Here is a 21285-nt window from a genome sequence, read left to right on the forward strand (position 1 = left end):
TTTTTACCTGGATTCGTGCGATTCGGTTAATACTTTTAGAGGGAGTCTGAGGGGGTGATGTGCCCCCCTCTGAAACTGACATTTTTTGGATTTTTGAAACAGGATTCGTGCGTTTTGGTTAATACTTTTTTGGGGAGTCTGATTTGATTTCAAAACACCTGCAGTAAATGCGGGATGGGGTTGCAGCCTCTCTTTCCCCGAAAATTTAAAAATTACCAATATGCATTTGTTATATCTTATCTCTTATATTTTGGTGACAATTAACACTTTTCACAACATACATAAGCTCAAATTTCCGCTCACTCGCCAAATTATTAAACCAGGAAATAGATATTGGGGCAAGAGGCTTCAGCCCCCACTGATGGAAATATCAAAAAAATTGCGCGCGAGCATAACTTGAAAACGGGGAATGTTGATATCGGACAAGAGATGTGACGTGAGCATGTCCCCTTTCCAAAATAATTGTGCCCGCTTGTAGGTACCAGTAGACTATTAAAGTACAGTGCTTCTAATATGATCTTGTCAGTATTGGTAAGTTTAAATAACGGTCTGCGCGAATTTCGAATTTCCGCCCCCCCCCCCCCCCCCCATTGGAAAATCCTGGATCCGCGCCTGCTAACTGTACCACGTAAAGAGAGAAACATTATGTATTGATGTCATGATCGTCCCTGTTATATAGTGTTAGTGTTATATACCACTGTCTAAAAATGGTGTATGTTCACTTTGAGGTTTTCCCTTGTAGGTCCCCCTTTTGTGTAGGTGCCCCTTTTTTGTTGGTGCCCCCTCACTTTGGAAGACTCTCCGCCTCCCCTGCCATCATGTAGGCCTACATTTCAACTGAAAAAGTGATACATTAACTCTTCACCAAGTCATCGCCATTTGCATTTTCTATAAGTATAACTCTTTACCAAGTCACCGTTGTGAAGTTAATTTAGTCTCTGTTATATAATTTTTCTACATTCGCTACAGTCCTCGCAAAATTGATAGATCATGATGATTCCTAGCAACGAAATAACCGAATACATTTTTGCCATAATTATAGTGTAATTGGCCCTCACGCGAAAATATGCCCGTATACGTCTATGTATAGGCTTACGAGTGATGGAAAACAAATCCTCTTTGATGAAGTTTGAATGGGGGTGACACCGTCAAGTAACTTTTTAACTCCTAACTGCGTGACTAAATTAAAAGGTTGAAAACCGCTGATCTAGTTATAACACCGATAATTGCTCAAAGCATTTGTCATCTATAAAGCAAGGGCTCAGTGTTAAAAAATATAAGCTCGTTATGCTTGGCGTTATGCTCTCTCAAGGCACATTTAGTTGTGAAATATCAATTTTATCTATTGTTGTTGTATTGTAAGCAACATAATCATTGATATTGTTTAAATCGTCCTATTCGATCACAACTTGGAACAACAGTTGCCTATGATTGTAAATGGTCTTGTCCGGTTTCCCCTATATACGGGATTTAGAATTTATCTAAAGTGTGCTCCTCGCATGAATAATTGATTTTTTTTTTTTTAAATCGTCAAAATGTGTTGGCAGAATTCAAGTTTAATCTTTCCTTATCAGTTGCTATTATGTTCCATCGGATATTGCATTCTCTGTATCTTAACACCCCCCTTAAAAAATAAAATAGTTGGTCTTCCTTGCAACAGGAGCCCAACCCCTCCCCACGAGATGACCCCAACAATGCGACCCTATTCCAAATCCGACCTCGTGGGAGACAGTGAGCATGGGATGACAATAAATACTGCTTTTAACAATACAAAATTTCCGCGAGATTAATAATATGGTAAAAAACCAACAACAAAAACAAAACAACTACAGAACCATAAAACAGTCAATGATCTACTAATCTCGTATCGTATGGTCGTATATCTCTACCTTATAGTATAAAGATAAACAGTGAATGTAAATGAACAAGCCAGGTAAGAAATTACGAAGTAAAACAACCGAGACTTAAACTTTTAAACAGTTTATATATATTCATTTAAACAAACAAATATATATATATATATAGTCTATATATCTTTTATAACGGGGGGGGGGGGGGGGAAGAGAGAATATGTATTTTTATGAAGATTTATTGTTTTTCAGTATATAGTTCGTTTCGATTATTCAAAATATTATTATTGCGTTTACGTCGATTTCGTCATTGTACATCACTAGTTTAAAATTTACATCGTCGTTACGGTTTTGAAAATCTGGTACTATATTGTTAAATTTGTTATGCTTTTTTTTTTTTTTCGGAACAAATTGGACCCTTAATTTGGGGGGTAGTTATTTCATTACTATCTTTCAGTACCGATCATACAGGATTTTTATACCAAACGTTTATATTCACATTTTAAATTGGCTAAACCTGATGGATATGGTTATGGCCAACGACATTTTTTCAATGACTTCAACCCAGAGGAGAAAAATAATTGACAATTATGTATTGTCAATGACTTCAACAATATCCATCAGGTTTAGCCTTGATGGATGAAAGGCTTCGATATGACCTAACAAAAAAAAACAAACCTGTAGGTCTTCCAGTGCCGGTGTAATGTTTTACACTGAAGCTGGCGTCCTTCAGAAATTTTTTGTTACTACAGGAAATCAAAAATACGCCAGTACAGTGCTAGCTGTGCACTAGCTCATGCAGTGAGTGCAGTGCAGCTGATATCGCCCAAATTACTACAAGCAGTGCTAGTGCAGAATGCGGAAAGAGGCTGGAAAACCTTCATCAGTGAATGTGGTAGAAGAATAAGAATGTAAAATGTAGGTACAAAAAGTATATCTTGTATTTTTTCATGTAGAGTTCATACTATTATCAAGGCATTATCTTAAAATAGGGGTCCATCTAGGAAACTACTCGCACTCATTCGTCCTCACACTCACACTCACAGTACACGCTTGGGTGTATAGGCCTAAGTATAGTCCGGCAGCCATCTCGATATACCTTGTTTTAGGGTCTATAGTTTTTTTTTCTTCGGATTATAGTTCCTTAGACCATCAATTTGAAGAATTCGATTGCTGACACTCTGTCAGCATTGAGCAATTTGAGATATGTGACGTCATACAAAATGGCCGCCAAAATCCCCTTTTTAACCAAAATTGAATGATATAAAAAGTTTTAACAGCATTTTACTACATTAAATGGCAGTCAAATGTCTTAATTTTTTTCTAGAATCATCACTAAATAAAAATTGCGATGCTGTATGATCACAAATGATATGCAAATTTGCATAATTCGGAATGGCGCCCTCTATAGACACATTAACTTGAATAGTTCAAAATGATGGCCAAATACCAATTTCTAACATGAGATTATCATATGTCATGAGTCAGATGCACTGGATACATTGAGTAAAAATTGTGCTGCACATTTATTTTTATTTTGTAATTTTATACTCGAAGAAAACATGGTTGAATTTTATGCTCTCTGTCCCATAGATATGAGGTGGCATATGGTGATAAATGCCCATTTTCAGTGACAGCGTTAAGAAACTAGATTTGTATTCTAAGGTACTAGATTCTTTTAAATTAACCTACAAATTACGAACTACCGATACGATACAGGACTATATCCGTTTATAAGTTTGCTTCAAAATCTTGAAATTTGTTTAAAAGCCCTCTAAAGTGTTGGGAGCCCTAAAATATTCCATGCGGAAGAGGGTGTCATTTAACACTTAATTCTGCAAAGTGAGGTCGTGACTGTAATGCGTGCTTCCACACGCATGTTTGCAAATGAGCTCTCTTTTAATAACATTTTCTACAAACGCTTGAGGTAGTTTGAGGTAGTGAGGCAAGGTTTGGGGGTATTTGGAGCTCCTAGTCTTCGGACCCTTGATAGCCACACGTTGATACGAGCCTCTGACATTCAGTTGGTTGTTGACTGTCCATAACATGAAGCAAAGCATTGAGTAGGTGGAGTGATGACATATGACCATGCTGCATCAACATTGCCAACTGAGTCCTAAGGGAGTCGAATCTTCTGCTTCATCACTTTCAGCATTGTACCCTATCCAATGCCAAAGTATGCCCCAAGAGTGTCGCATCCCGTCAACGCATGTCCTGCCAACATCGATGGAATGATATCTCCTAACTTGTCTACATTAGCAGGAACATCAATAACAGTTCAATTTGTGAAGGGGCGTCTCCATGGTCATTGGCGTTTTATAAGTCCGTCATGTAGATAATGATCGATGCAAAAGTAGTACGTAGACGTCTGTGTCATCCACTAGGACCCTAACATACATCTTCTCATTAGCATCAATTCAAATCGCTTGCTGTACTTCGATGCTGCCTGCTTCATCATAACTACGATGTGGACAGACCTTTCCTTGCCATGACATCACTGCCTGGAATCACTTCAACAGGAACCTCATCTTGACGGTAAAGGCCTGCTTGTGCTTTTGCCTATTTCTGAGCACCCAATCATCCTGCAGACTCGCGCATATAATTACGATGTCGATCAACTGTAGTTTGTTGTCATGAAAAGATAGTGAAGTTAGCAACACTAGAGACACGTTTCAACAACTTCTCTCCCTAGCTTTATTGATCTTTCCAAAGCTTTTGACTGCGTACAACATAAACGCATATGGAAGATTATGAGCTGGATGGGCTTTCCAGCATATATAATTCAACTCATCCAGTCGCTCTACCAATACCTAGAAGCAACAGTAAGAACAGAGAATGGCTACACCGAAAGGTTCACTATTGGTCAAGTTGTCCGTCAAGGCTGCATCCTATCACCATCTATGCTGTATTCATTATGAGAAAGGCATTTTATGGTCAAGTTTCTGTTGGTGGACGAACGATCACCAACCTAAGATACGCCGACAATATAACACTCTCTGGCGTATTGATGGGGAAGGGTTGGGGGGGGGGGGGGGTTGGGGACAGTTAAACCCCCAAACAAAATTCAAACTGTTTTTTCTATATATTCGATACCAGTGATTTACAAATGTTGCTGAAATGACATGATTTTCCTGGGTTTTTTCTCACTTTTTAGTAAATTATTATTTGTTAAGCGTATGTTGGAAAATGACAAATCCTAAATTCACAGTCAAGCAAAAAATATGCTTATTTAAAAGCCTACATGTCAGGGTCCGCAGAACAGCGGGGCTCAGGGGACTCGAGCCCCCTCACTTTTTGTATAAAGTATGTTGAAGAGAACTAGAAAGAAAGAAAGAAAGTGACCCGAGGTGAAATGAGGTATCAAAATATGTTCATCTTACAGTTAATAAATGCCTAAAACCCTTGAGCTTCCAGGGGCTGTGCCCCTTGAACACCACGCCAATTTGCGCTCCTCTCTTCCTGATCGTAAATACTTCACCCCCCCCCCACCCCCGATTTAAAAAAAGTTCTGCGGGGCCTGCATGTAACATGTATGAGTGGTGGTGATGCAGATTGTTTTTCTGCCCCTCTAAGTGTTTTTGCTCAGTATGCCACTGACAACACTTATAACAAGAACATCAGAATAACTACTAGAACTCTTTAAAAAAGAGTGAAGGATGCAAGTGAATAATTTGGACCCTACCTCAATGGGAAAAAGACCTAGATCATGATTGGTGGAAATTAACTACATGCAACAGAGCATGGTGGTTGATGGAGAAGAAGTTGATCAAGTGGACAAGTTTATATAATGTTCTTGGGTCAATGATTGTCAAGGAGGGTGGAAGCTCGGCAATATCTGCCTTTGAAATGTGGTGTTGGAGGAAGCTACTTGGGATATCATGAAGAGATTACAACACCAATGGACACAATTAATGTCCATCATCGGAGATCAACCGCCACTTGCTACCAGGATTGACGGTACAAGCTACAATAGTTTGGTCACGTTAGCAGAAGATCAGGAGACAACCTTGACAAATTATCATTCAAGGTACCTTTGAAGGAACACGTAACAAAGGAAGACTCAAGCTCAGATGGACTGACGACTTTCGGGAAATCACTAGCCACCCTCTAAATACTAAAGACACTCTACCGGATTGCAGGAGACAGATGCCAATCAAAAGGTCTCATCAAACGGGTCACAATGGTGAGCCATGATCTATATGACAACGACGACGACGACGAATAGTAAGAGATAGTTTCTTGGAGGGCAGCAGTGACGCGGGACTTAGTTGGAAGACTCTCGACCCGTTATGACCTCTAGATACTCTCGGATCTGTCAAACACCAAGCAAAAATCATCAGATTTTCATCCACAGCAGAGCACAACCATCAATGACTGTACAAGGTTGTTCCAGTGTCTCATGCCTGGCTGACATCTCAACTTTTGTCAAATTCTATAAGTCCGTCTTTGACATGGGAGTGCTCGTTTCCAGAATCATCAAAAAGTGCTGTTGGGACTGGTGAAAGCTCTTATGACAAAATGTCCTTGATATTGACCTCTCTTGAACTTGTCTGCAGTCCTATTACTCTGGAGTAGATCAACTTTTCATAGATTTTCGTATCCCAACATTGACTTCTTCATGGCAGCCATGGTTTGAACTTTCTTGGAAATTGTGTCATAGAATCCACCAGGTATCTTTTGAAATTCATGCATCTGTCTAGTATAGATGTCAACTGTTTTATCCACATTCACTGACGTTGGAGCAATGCTGGTCTAAATAACGCCTATCAATTGAATAATAATGTGTGCCGTAAAACCACTTCTCACCGATTTGATGAAAAATGAATTCTTTCATAGCCATTTTTTTTTCTTGACATATGTAGGGTAGGTGTAGGGAATTGGAGACCACCAAGCTTGAACCCATCACTGTCTGTCCGTGTTGGCTCCAATATTGATATAGCGACAAATGTGGCCTTAAACAACACTTCTGCATATATCCAATTCATTTCGAAGACTACAATGCGTTCTCTCTCCGAGAAAATTGGCAAAATTGACCAAGATATTAGCAATTTTGATCGTAAAAATTTGCTCTGATATAAAAACACAATTTTCACTGAATGTTGTGGTGTATGCAGATATTTAGGGGTGGCTCTTAAAAATTAGTTTTAAAAGGAAGTTTATGAAATGTGCCAACCATCACAGAAAGCTTATGGCCATTGTATGTTGTGAATGGGTGTTGCAATTCACATTATGAATGGTGTCTGATCAGAAATGTGTGTAGGTAATTGGGGACACCAGGTCCAAGATGGGGGCCTACTTCTCCCCAGTTGTCCATTTCATGTTGAAAGGCACTATCATGAAACACATTTGGTCGTACGTGTCACCATTCTAATTTGAATGCATTCAATTTTAAGAAGTTGTTTCTATGCTGTGAGTTTGATCAATGTAAAAGTCATATTGCCAGAACATTATTCTGAAAGTATTTTAACATAATTGAGAACACCTTTATTACTGTAAACAAAAACTACAGAAATATTTTGGGCCACATTGTTTTGAAATCGTTTCAAAATTTCAGTAAGTTCATTGGCTCCATATATCTCTTTCAAAAAATGTTTGAACTAACTATAACAATCCCATTTTCATTCAAATTGTATTTAAAATGTCTTGCTTTGTAACTGTCCCTTATTACCTACACATGTAGGTAATGAGAGGCCTTTGGTGATGACGTCATTAATCATTGTTATCTTATTAATCAGTTACATGATGACCACAATTTCGTTACAAAATAAAGAGAAAAAATACTAAAGGGAATACAAAAATATCTGTATGTGTAACATTGTTCATGTTTATGTAAATTATGCAAATGTGCTTAAGGGTCTTCCATTCCCCACACCTACCCTATCTAAATTTGTACCAAACACGATGAAAGATTATGCAGCACAACTGCAATTGTTGCCCCCAAAAAGCATTTAATATGATTTCAACGTGACATAGATTTAAGAAATTGGCATTTGGCTGGCACATATATTTTATTCAAATTAATATGTTTATAGAGGGCGCTATTTCAAAATATGCAAATAAGCTGGTCATCTATGGCCATGCAACATCACAAAACATTTTGTTAGTGATGGTCCTAGAGAAATACAGACATTTGGCTGCCAAAAATTGTAGAAAAATCCTTATTATATATTTATTATTCATTTTTAAAGGAAAATCATGTACTTTGGCGGCCATTTTGTATGACGTCATATATCTTAAATTGCTCAAGGCTGACAGAGTGTCAGCAATCGGATTCTTGAAAAAGAAGGTCTAGGCAATCAAAATCCATTGAAAAAAAAACTATAGACCCTAAAACAAGGTTAGGCCAATAATCTGCATTTGGCTGCCGGACTAGTAGATAGTACTAGAGTAGTAGAGACCAATGTGTATGAAGTAATGAAGCGCTAATTGGTACATGGTGTAGCTGTAGTAGTCTAATGGTCGGTTATCCTATACTCGGTTATCCTATACCTAAAAAATTGCGTTACTTTTTAATTATATCATTACAAATCTTTATCCTCAGTTTTCTTATTTATAACTGATTTTCCTTATAAAATTAAAAATAATTATGGCGTAGAGGTCTATATAGATCTATTCAACATTGAATGAACGCCAATAAACAATTACCCAACAACAACAACAACTAAGCATTTAGGGTGTTTTATTATTTTCGGTTCCTAACTTCAGTCAACAGCTCTACATGGAGTCTGGCTAACTCGGACCAGGGGACAACTCGGCCCAGGTACAAAAACGATCAGTTTTTGCATTAGGTTAGGGTTAGGGTTAGGGATAGGGTTAGGGATAGGGTTAGGGTTAAGGTTAGGGTTAGAGTTAGGGTTAGAGCTAGGGTAAAATAACAAAAAATGACCATTTTTGTTAGCCCGACTCCATGTAGAGCTGTTGACTGAAGTTAAGAACCGAAAATAATAAAATGCCCTAACGTTAGATCTAAGGAATCCAGGAATCTCCAAAACAGTGGAGGGATTAACTAAGAAGAAGGGCTACTTGTACTACTTCTAGCGTTCGTTCCCTACACGACTGGAGAGCTGTAGGCCTAGTCTAGATATAGACTCTATCCCGTAATTCTCTTGTCATCTTGATTCTTTGCTTCCGTCGTGTTTGCGAAAGCGCTCTAATGCCCATAGGCATAGCCTAGGCCTAGGGCCTTAATCTTACTCTTAGTCTCAACTAGACTAGATCTAGAGGTCTAGACCTATAGATTATGGACCATACGCATAAATCTAGACCCTTCAGGCTTCAGCGCTAATTCACAATCATATCCAGACATTGGCCCGTAACTGCTTGAACGTTCTTGGTATCAACGTATGAAGAATAAGGTAAATAACGCGATAATCTCATTTCTGAACTGCTTCGTGGGATGGGCTCTCGGTGAATTGGGTATAAAGAACCTGATAATGATCCTTAACATAATGATATCATACCGATATCAAATCTGTGTCGGCTGCTACGGTACCATCGGACAGCTGCAGCACAGCTCGCGTGTGTGCGTCGCTGAATGAGGCATGACATCATGCAATCGGAACCGTAGTGCTGTGCACACTTTACTGGCATGTGCCTGAGCCTTGGGGAAGGGACCGTTGATAGATTCCACAGGGAATCTGGAACACGACTGCTTGGTACTTAGGCCTAAAAAAAGAAAGATCCCGTACAGGTATTGCCCTTTAGATGCCAGAACCTGGGTCGGTCGGTTGGATATCTTTTTCTTGTCTTTTTTCTGCCCCAAATTTCATAACCGGGAACGTTGCCCAAATCTCTTTGGTTTCTAGCTGGTACAGTGCATGGTATATACACATACACAAGGCCGGGGTCTACTTGTTTACGCTAGTAGGATTTTGAAACTAGGGGAGAAGATGAGTGAGAATTTGGGAATAATTTGAAGATTTTATGCAAACAAACAAAATACATATTTTTTTTTATTCATTAAACATTTTTTTTCTTAATGTAGATATTCATTGATTTTAAAAACTAACATTATTTTTATTATTGCAAAGTTGAAACTTTGATACGACAAAGTTATCAAAATTAAATGCATGGAAAAGGTCGAAGTAATGATTTTTATAAATAAGAAAAATGCTTAAAGGTAAAGACCAGTTTTGGAAACGCCCCAATTTCAAAAAATGAAATGGAAGCTCTCATTACCAATCATGTGAAAAAATATGTTTTGACTAATACATGATGATAAAAAATTTGCCGGGAAACCGCCTACTAATTCATATATTTGGTAAATTTGTTTCTCTCATGGTCTGTGAGAGATATAGGGTAGTCCCATATACATCTTTCTGTGTATAGTGCTTGTAACTTTACGAAGAATGGGCCAAATTTCTTATCATTTTGATGATTCCAGAACCTTGCAGATGCTAGATGCTAGATGATCAACCTTTTCTGATCGATTCCACAACGTTTCTTTCACAATGCAATCGCATGACCATAACTGGTCTTTACCTTTAAATACAGCCCCGGCATAGCACCTGAAGAGCTCTCTGAACGCTGCTGAGATGTGTGAGATCACAGTATGGACATGATTTGCTCAAGCAGACGATGTCCCATGACATCTCACACATTTTCAGTGCCTGTGTTTTCATTTTCTCTTGAATTCTTTCTCTTACTTCACTACTGTCACGCTAAATGTATAATCTATTGCCTCACTCTAAACCCTGCGCATGGTTTTATTTTGATGACAAATGCAGCGATACAAAAATAAAGGAATCTGTCGCTTGTAAACAAAATAAGACGCCATTGTATATTCAGCTGCACAGACCGCGGTATGTTCGGTGTTTCAAGAGTGAACAAATGCCGTCCTAAATATCATTCCGGGGGTTTTTCAATTTGAAAGTCTGGTTTCTTTGATTGTTAATTAACCTCTATCCTGTGTATTTACAAGCAAAAGATTTTAGTTATCAGAATCGGGTCATATCCCCTTTTGAATGGTTTGAAATGCCATTACATTTATATACACTAAACTCATTATGATTTGACAAATAATAGCTTTGCAATTATGTTCATTCTTTATGGGATGTCGTCTGCTTGGGCAGTATTAGTCCATAGTGTGACGTCATTAAAACATCATTATTTTTCTGGCGAATCTCTCGTATATCCCAGCTGCTATGGAGGTGGTTGTATTTGTATTTTTATAAATCACCCAATATGTAGATGACAGGGAAAAAAATACTTTACAAATTTGGGGGACTACTTTTCAAGCTTGCTTGCATGAAAATAACACTCTTTAATTTGTTTTGCATTGAACTCTATGAAAATTTTGGTGGGCTCTTTTATGACTTTCGGGGGCTCTTTTTGGCATTTCGAGGTCTAATTTGCCCCGAGCCCCCGTGTATTTTTTTTCACTGGTAGTTGACCTAAAACTTGTACGATCGCCATCTGTTAGCTTACCTGTTTCTAGTGATACATTAGTTGACATATTTGTGATTTTCTTTGAATTTCCACTTTTAAAAAAAATCGGTCGCAAAGGGCAATTTTTTTACGCCTTATAGATGAACATTTCCTTATAATTTTGGTTTATGGAAGTACATCTTGCATATATCCATTGCAAACTATTGGTCATACTTTTGAACGGCGATTGAATATTGTTGTGTAACTTCTGTTTATTGTATTCAGGTGAACGTACATATATTTGTGTACATTGACTATTAAATGCTTGGCCTTTTTTTCTGAATTCATATCAAATTCCTTAGCAGGCTTTTAATTTCCAGGCCTTTTGACTATTAGGCCTTCTATTAAAAAAAAACCTGCATATGATATTGTTCAAGTAAGATAGTGTTGCACGATTACATATTTTCAAGTATGTTGTAATAACAAATTCATTTAATTATATTATATCTAAAAATTATCTACGTATGCAGAAATAACAAATGAATATAGAAAAACAATAGTATTGAATAAAAATTGTGAATAATAATAATACCTAATCTTACCGAATTCTGTTCTCTGGAAGACTGCGCCGACAATTGTTTCGTCGGTTGCACATACAGGGTTGTTGGCGTGACCGAGAGGGTTGAGGAGGCTGGGTGAATCTATTCCATCGGGCTCGTATTTTTGCCGTATCAAACATTCTATAGGGGAATTTTCGCAATGTCTGAGGTAATGGACCTACATTGTAATAAGAAATTGAGAAACAGGAAATAAAAGAGTATTGTAAGGGATCAATTACAGCTTTTCATCTGAAGGGCTAGCAAAGAGATGCATTGGTTTAAAAAAAAAAGAAGAAGATCTATCCTTTATGTTGAGTAAATCCTCAAATTTTAGTATCTTCCCAGTTGTACAGATTTAATGTTTTTTTCATGAGGGTTTATTTATTTTTTTTAACAACATGTGAAAATGAGCTGATAATGTTTGAAAAATGCATTGTAAGTTGTAGGTTATTATTTGTAGTGAAACAAAAGCAGGGTCCCTTTCATAAGCAATTTAAAAAAATTATATATCATTTATTTATTCAAGAAAAATAGAATTCATGCAGAGTAAACACAGTATAAATAAACCCAACATGGTTTGAGAGAAGAATCCACCCCCCCCCTCCCCCTAAAAAAGGAAGATGTTTTGACAAAGTAGTTACATAAACATTATAATAAGAAAGTTATCATTTACCAAGTCCATTGCGGAAGGCAGATGACAGGTTTGCAAGATATTACCACATTATTATGTGGTAGTATTTATTATGCATGAAACTTTTTTTGTAATCTGATATCTGATAGAAATAATGTTTTATGATGGGCTGTCTGTACATGGACAAGGGTGGTGAGTAAAACAAAGAAATAAAGTTGCATGTCCTGTACTTTCATGTGATTATATAATTACAGCATATCAACAATTTTTTTTTAAAGAAGCAGAAAACAGACATTTAAATCATATGTCATAAACATGTATCTCATTTTTACAATTAGCAAATTTAACATTTAAGGAGCGTACCATTTTCCATGTGGAGAAAGAAAAATGAAGAAAAAATCAGTAAGGAGATGGACCTAGACATTTTCTATAACATAGCATAGTTATATGACAAAGCTGACTTTTACATTGAAATATATTGGCCACATTGACAGACCTGTTCTTTCCTGCGCTTTAGAATATAAAATGAAAGAAGCTAGTAATGATTGTCTACTAGTTGTGTATAAGTTCTTTGGGTTTCACATTTCAGAGGGCCTTCAGTCCTGAATAGCGCTATAAGTACTTGCTATTATTATTATTACATTCATTAAGTAACGGTAGCTGCTTTAGCGGTTGTTTGTTATTTTTTTCGATTTGCCCCCTCTGTCCTATTTCTACTGCCTCAAATATCACCATATAGTTAATTTTCCTGTAGGTCAGCTATCAGAGTTTTGTATCTGTCTACCTTTCTCTGGTGGGCGGCGTCTACATTTCTTTCAAATGGTATGGTAACTTTACCAACATTATTTTCTTTATATCTTCTCACACCACATTGTATGACCAGATCAAGGCGTTGGTTTGTTACGAAAATGTTAGGGGTAGTACATGTACCTCCAGCTATGGAATAGCCCTGTAAATCGCAATATGCTACGAATGTCCCTAACCCATTGTTCTTTATGGCCTGGTATATAGACTCAAGTATTCCATTGTGGCGCCACATACATTTTGTTTATGAACAGGGTTGGGTAGTATGCAATGATATGATTGAGCGTTCCAGAAGTTTTAGGGTAAAAGAGGCATTTATTGGAACACATTTCCCCTCTGCGAGGTAGGTTATACATTATTGCTTTCCAAGTTAGATTATCATTTTGTACGCTGAGCAATTCTGGAAATTTACCTTTAATAAGTAAAGACCTAATGATATCCCTCCAGTATGTGAGAAAACCATCCTCTATCAGATCATTTATCTTCCACTTAGTCGAGTCCCACGTACATGTACATGTACATACATTGTACAATGTACATTGTTGTAAATCTACATCTTTGGGGACACTAATGCAGTGAGATACAGTGGATTGTTTCGATTATCTAGTTTTGATGACCACTTCGACTCGCGTTCTAAAGTAGAGTCGAGGGCTTTATTAATAGTTACATTGGTGAGCAAACTCGATCTTGAGAATGATGTGCCGTGCGCTTTCCAGTATATATCAGAAAGGCAAGGGATTGCAAGACCTTGAGAAAAGTGGACTAAAGCAGTATTGAGTCCTATATTAGGAATTCCTAACCAGTTCTTCAGGTATCCTTCAATCAAAGTGTCTAATGAGTCTAACTGTAGCTTAACAATTTGTGTACATTTAACATAAATTTCAAGGAAGGAAGTAAATAACGAGTACATGTACTGTACATATTGCAACTTTGTATTCTGAGCCGATGATGGACTTATTGATATATTCTATTTTTCTGGTTAATACAATCGAACTGTCTACAAAGACAGCATTTTTTCTCATTGAAACATGTACTAAAGGAACCTGTACATCAAGACCACTTTTCTTGTCTCCCTTGGGTGGTCTTTATACTATAGACAGGTTTCACTGTATCAGCCTTTATGAAGTAAGTTTGAGATCTCGGCTGATTTACTGCTAATAAAGCAGATTTGAGATCACAAGGATCAATGTGGACTGTCTCTTATTGACTCCATTGTAGTATCTCAAATTGTAAATTTGGTACCTGTAGGAGTACCCCTTCATTTCTATAAGGAAAGTCTACAATACTTGGATGGTTGGACAATTCTTAAAACAAATATTGGCATATGAATACACTAAATTAATGATAGGACAATATGTAGGCCAATAATTTTGTAGGATTTTTTCCCTGTTTGCAGTGCTTCAGTTTACCTAGAACAATTTGGATTGGAGTGGTTAAAGAGAAGGTTGAGTTCTGGGGAGAGGTGAAAAATAATTTATGGCATTATCATTGTTATTATGTAAGTATGGAAGAACATCATTGAAAAATTTTTCCCTGAAAACTAAAGCATGGCTCTTCAAATGTCTTCATATGACAAGTAACAGTTTAAAATAAGGCCCGACTTTTTTTCCACATGTTTGTGACTTTGTGTATTCCCATATACATCTTTCTGTGTACAATGCTTGTTACTGGGCCAAATTTCTTATCATTTTGATGACTCCAGAACCTTGTAGTACACACCAATACTTATATGCTACATGATCAACTTTTTTCTGATCTATTCCACACTGTTTCTTTCACAATGCAATCGCCTGACCAGAACTCAACTTTATCTTTAAGAGGCAATATTAGGCTAGTGCCCTACTATTACCTAATACAAAATTTGGGGGGTAAAATTGAACATTCAAAAAGTATATGGATATATCATAAACATTTACTTACCTAGGATTTAGTTTTGATTGAATGGAAGGCTGACTTGGTGCACTGGAATTTCAAAACAAAAAGAAAAACACAATATAATGGTTTTTATATGTGTACTTGTGTAAAGTGATGCCTGGCTTGCCAAATTGTTGTGTACGGCTGTACGCCCCTGAATCGCAGAGGCATTGTGAAGTTCTGCGGAGATGATTCATTGAACATGTGCACATGTGTCCATGGTAACATGCAATGATAACTATCTCAGATCCAAGAAACCTTCCAAACAAACAGAATGCTTGCATGTAATGAAAGATGAGAAAGAAATAAAGAATGGGAATGGGAAACAGCCCACCTCCCCTGTTGATCTACCCTGTACAGTAATGCTCACATTTGTTGGTCACAAAAGTGTGAATCATTTACATGTATCTTGTGATGCGGCATGAATATAGCTACAGTTTGTGTAATTGGAAGATCCTGATAAGCATTGGTAAGTACACACACATAAGAAACAAAGAATAACATAGAGAAGGCTAACAAGAGAAGATAGTAGAATGATGAAATTAAAGATTAACAAATTAAAAGAGAGAGAGAGAGAGAATGAAAATGAGAAAAAGTGTCAATATGAGAAGATACTTTAAGATAGAAAGGTAAAATGATAGAAGGATAAAAGATATGACAACAATTATAGATTGATAACAACAAAGAATAACAATTAAACTAGAAAATAGAAATAAAAGATGAAAGAAGAATAAGAACAAATTACAGAATATCAGAATAAAAGAAGGAAAGGAAAGGAGAAAAGAAATATATAACATAGATTAATGGATATTACATGTTGGAAAAAAATAATGTAAGAGAAAAACCAACAAAGAATAACACAATGAAAGATTTTTAAAAGTAGAGGTGAAAGGATAAGGAAAAATAACAAGGAATAATATTAACAAAAGAAAGGATTATTATTAAGAAATGAGTGGAAAAACAAAAGACTAGAATAAAGAAGTTATAAAAACAGAAGGAAAATATACAATTTTGCAAGAAAACCTGAACAAAACCATAACTTGAAATTCACAAAACTTTACCTCGAGAGCAGTCCAATGGATCGGTCGTATGTAGATCATTCCAGCGAAGTGAGTGAAGTGAGTGAGGAGGGGTTCTAGACCAATACCTACAGTATGTCCTGCCGGCATGCATAGAGGATGAGTTCTCTAAATTATTTTGATGTTGTAGAGTATACATTTACATACACAATTGGAATTACTTATGTTGTGTACTGTTTTCTGGGAGAAACATTGCTGCTTGCAAAAGGGTTAGTTTAGAAATATATTCCCTTTTGAGTCCTTGACCTATTTGTAGTGATTGTTGTCTTTTATTAGGTGACTCAGCTCAAAAAGTCCTTCAAAGAAATAAAAAGAAGAGACCAATGACAAGTGGTTTGGATTCTTGCCACTTTTGTGAATAATAAAATGAGGTTCAGATTTAGATGGGGTTAGATTTTTTCATACAAGGATAAAAAAAAAAAATGCATACTGTACTTTTTATTGCACCAGGAAGTTACAGTATCCAAATTTAATAATAATAATAATAATAATGATAATAATAATATGTCTTGTTTACCTAGGGTAGCCTCATCAAGTCCCTGTAATCATGTTATTACTCCGGCTTTAGCCAAGCTATCATTTTGATATTCCTCAGTCATATATATGTATGTATGTACAACAATTCCCTTATTAGGAACGCGTATTATCTTTACTCTGGGTTTTGTAGAAAACTGAGATGTAGAGAGTAAAAACAAATTTTGAAATTTCCATGTCAGAATATTTTAATTTAAAAAAAAAATTAAATGTAGTTTATCCACTTAGGAAATATTGTAGCAGTGTAATACATCATCAGTATAATAAATGTTCGCCAGTATGTACTGTATAAGTAGCTACTTTTAGAGTGTTTTTTTTTATTTTATTTTTTTAATCACTCATGGAATCACAAATTTAACAGCACCTGAAAATATTTCCAGCAAGTATTGTCACATGTTGAAATCCCTAAGTACGTAAGCCCCATCGCATATCACACACGGCATCTATACACTATACCTGTAGTATGAGCTGTCACTGGGTCATAGTTTGAGACCGCACTGATCAAAATGGGGCGCTTCAATAGATTATTTTCATTTGTTTCTCCCAAAATAATTCTTCTACTTCGATCATCGTGAAACTCAGTTATGAGCTCATGATCCACGGAAATCAAATGATAATTATTGGAAAGTATGTAATTGGTAGCGGTTGTGGCTTTACTTGAATTCAACAACTCGCGATTTTATCCTTGAACCCTTGATCCGTGAAAATATTGGCTTCTACAGTATTTGATTCTATGGTGTGTTGTGTACTTTACACAGTCATTCTGAGTAAATTTTTGTCCATTGTCTACAGTAGATGTTAGCTTTTCTCTCTGTGCAAAGGTCTGCCTTCATTTGTCTTAATTGGAATTGGCTCTTTACTGTCTTTGAGAACATTATTATCTATTTATGTACTAGTAAAGAATCACACATGATTGAAGGTGTCACTCAATAGTGTGCTGTATTTTTAAATGTCACCAAGTTCAAAAGGATGTCTTATTAACTGGAGAACTAAGTTTTAAGGAGTTATCCCAATCGTCAGACTTGGTCATGTCCTGTTGGCCATGTAACAGTGCATTTAGATTCATTTCACCTACCGAAAACTCTGAATCACATAACTAGTTGTGCATTTTTCCCATTATGGATAGTGAAAATTCAAACTAGGGAGCACTGTTATGATAGGGGTATGAGGAGGCATATGGTCATGATGGGGAGGGGGCAGAGGCCTCTTCACTGAATATCAACCATTCTGTGTATAAATTACACAAGCAACCGAACAAAACACACTTTTTATTATGGTAAAAATATTAATTTGTCATCAAAGTACATGTACGCAACATAAGGTACAATGCATCTGCTGTCCGAATGGTTGAATCCCCTGAACTTAAATGGTAGAATTTTGAATTTTGAAATTCAGAATGTGGTCTTCTATTCCCTTCTTCTTCAAATGGGATGTAATCTTGCAAACAAATGAAATCTCAGGAGAACAATAGTCGAAAAATTCATCAAGGTTACCTAGTTTTCTTGTAAATATTGAACCTTTAAAAATTATTGAACACTCCAGTTTATTGGGGGTGCAATATCTAACAAGAGGCAGATGAAAACATAATAGGGAGAAACAGCAACAAGAAAAAGTCATATTGAACCCTACATATATAAACTACCGTATTTAGGGGCACAGGATAACAAGATCCTGAACAACATATGTGAGGAAGAAACTTAGTGAAAAAATTAAATTGAAAATTCTAATTAAGACTACTTTGAAAATTGTTAAGAAAATCAAAAAGTTTTTAAACTACTTCACCCTGCGTATTAGGGGTGCATACGATCAATACAGATCATGATTTTCCTTACTTTCCTCCCTGCTTTCTTTCTGTTTGTATTTTTGCACCCCCTTCAAATGCTGGCTTTGTCCTATATCTTGCCTTAGTTAGCTGAAACAAAGTGTGTTAAAACATGCTTAGAATACACTATGGATAATGGGTCTTTTGCAACTTTCTGAAACTTGCTAGATTCTTAACAAAATGATCTAAGCCTGAAAGAGATATTTTAAAAATATTCTTGAATTGATGTAAAATATAAGTATCGCACACTTTTCACCAAAATATCGCACATATTAATTGTCAATATGCATCACTGTTTATCATAATTATTTTTGTATCAGTTGGAACTTGGAAATACATGTAAATGTAGTTACATATTTGCTTCACTATTTCATGTGGTTAACATGTTGATCATTTGTATACATACCGGTATATATTTAGGGGTTTGTCATGCTCTGTCAATAAGGTTCAGGTCATGTGCAGGAAATACAGTAACCAATATTTATTTTCTATTGATACTGGGATGAAATAGTTGATTGAAAATTAGCTGAACAAAAATGGGGAGCACTTGAAACAGACTTCACTTTGATATTGTCATTGACTTTGATATGATACTGTTGTAATTTTAGATGTACCAGTATGTATTTCTGATGGTAACTAACATAGAAAAAAGCAAACCTTTATGGCATATAGGACAATAAATAGTAAAACCTACTTTTCACCTATATTTTCTGAGCTGTTTATCCTACTTTTACGAACAACAAGAAGGTGCAGCCATTGGGTCGCCTCTTGAGTCCTTTTGAGTCGGCAACTCTGTCACCCAAGCTTTGTGTTTGATACATTCAAAACTTTCTTCAACATCTCAACCATTGCCATCCAAACATCAATTTTACCATGGATATTGCAAAGGACCAGTCGCCATCTATTCCTGGACACATGCATCACAAAGAAAAACAACATGAAACCCAGGTTTATAGCTAACCTACACACACACAGACAGATACTTCAACTGCAAATCTTTCCATTACTCAGTGATTCTCCAGTTGGTATCCAGCACGCTCATCAGGGGGGCACATGCCATCAGTGATGAGGATCTTCTTTAACAGCAGCTACACCACATTCAAACAACACTTGCAACAATGAACAGCTTTCCAACCCACAAGTGAAGACCAAGCTACCTGTGGCTTTGGCCCCACTCAAGCACCAACAGCCAGGGTTGTGCTTCCGCCTTCCATACTTAGGATACACATCACACAAGATACAATGCATTCTCAATAATGTCAACATGGAGGTGAGACGCTGTTCCTCTGGCAAACTTGACTCAACACTCTACACTCACAAAGACAAGAAATCCCCCCCCCCCCCCAAAGGCTATCTGGCAGCCTCTCCATCAGTGAATCAGGAGGCAGCCTCAAGACCAAAAGCAAGGAACACCAGACCAGCTTTACAGGCAACGAATGGGATAAGTCAGCCATTGTTAAACATACCCAGCAGCTCAATCGACTGACCCAACAAACTCCTCGCCTCCATCAATCTCTGGCATACCAGACGTGTTCGAGAAGCTATTAAAATACATCGAGACAACAAATTTCAACAAGACAGCGGACTAGTCATAAATGACATTAGGCGTCCTGTCCATGACAGACATACATCACAACATTAATCCCCCACTCATAGGCACAACACAGTATTTCCTGCGAATCCATAATCTCTAAATAGATGAACGGACCTGACAGGAAATTACATAAAATGCGCTCAGACTCAGCACAGCGAACTTTGTGCGGTAAACTTTAATTACACCCACTTCCGCTAAATGGACCACTCAGGAGCCCGGAACCATGGATTATGGTTGGTGTGCATAGCAAACCTGTACTGCTGTATAAATACCAACGTATTGTTTCCTAGTGTTATTCTCCTGATGATGAACAGAGCACACTGTTCCTTTCCACGTAAGAATACTATAACCGTAGTTCAGAAAATCTTTTCAGAATTTCTCCACAGAGGAATACTAACAGTTCTTTCAGAACTTGTGTTTTCACTCTTTAACTTGTATATTTTCACAACCTTCTTAATCTTGATTATTCCTTCTTTCCCTTTCCTTTCCTCCTTCTATTTCATCTCATTTTTTGGTGTACACAACACCGAAAATAAAAAAACATATAAAGTATTGTGTAAGTGTTTAATACAACTCCATTCCATTACCATCTCTTCCTTTTTTTTCTATACACTTCTTCCTCTATTCCTCATAACTAAGCAGGTTTTTTTTAATGAAAGAGTATACAGACTTTTCAATATGGCTACCACATGGTGTTGCCAAAAGCCTCAATTTGTGTATCCTACTTTTGTCCTACTTTTTCTTTAGGTCTACTTGAAAGCCTGAGGTTGACAGCAGTCGTCATGGATACGGCCCCACATTAGGATTGTTATGCGAGTGGATCAGATCATCAAAGTGTAACTTGAGAAGTAGGTTGGTGCTAAATACTTTATGCCTTTTTTTGTTTTGAGATAATAAGCACACAAATAATAATTTTAAAAAATATATTTTTAGGCTACCAACATAGTATGTTTCTGTATAGTGACATCTTGGCTAGCTCATACAAAAGCTGATGCATGTACTTCCACTCTAAGTGATGGCCAAGTGGTCATAATGTCATCTTTTCAAAGTTTCTAAATATTTGTTTATGCCTCATCCACTCGAGGTGATGTG

At 36.8% G+C, this 21285-nt stretch overlaps 1 protein-coding gene and 1 long non-coding RNA gene across 4 annotated transcripts in view; one reads left to right on the forward strand and one right to left on the reverse strand.

Annotated features, from left to right (window-relative positions):
• Positions 1 to 2634: 2634 nt before the first annotated feature.
• Positions 2635 to 21285, forward strand: part of LOC576486 (E3 ubiquitin-protein ligase NRDP1) — a 28178-nt gene continuing 9527 nt past the window's right edge. Inside the window, exons 1-2 of one of the 3 annotated variants that reach the window (XM_030973835.1) lie at positions 2635 to 2772; positions 20941 to 21041. The gene's annotated coding sequence lies outside the window, so the exon portion shown is untranslated. Of the gene's footprint in view, positions 2773 to 20940; positions 21046 to 21285 lie in introns of all 3 variants that reach the window. The other 2 variants (XM_030973834.1, XM_011666015.2) reach the window with 2 other exon arrangements.
• LOC115919745 lies at positions 11838 to 16520 on the reverse strand. Its single transcript, XR_004061998.1, has 3 exons — positions 16226 to 16520; positions 15171 to 15212; positions 11838 to 11993 (listed from the first exon to the last, which is right to left on the reverse strand). It is a non-coding gene; the product is annotated as an uncharacterized LOC115919745 (long non-coding RNA).

The sequence above is a fragment of the Strongylocentrotus purpuratus genome, unplaced genomic scaffold, assembly GCF_000002235.5.
Source record: "Strongylocentrotus purpuratus isolate Spur 01 unplaced genomic scaffold, Spur_5.0 spur5_scaffold_7, whole genome shotgun sequence".
Lineage (NCBI taxonomy): Eukaryota > Metazoa > Echinodermata > Echinoidea > Camarodonta > Strongylocentrotidae > Strongylocentrotus > Strongylocentrotus purpuratus.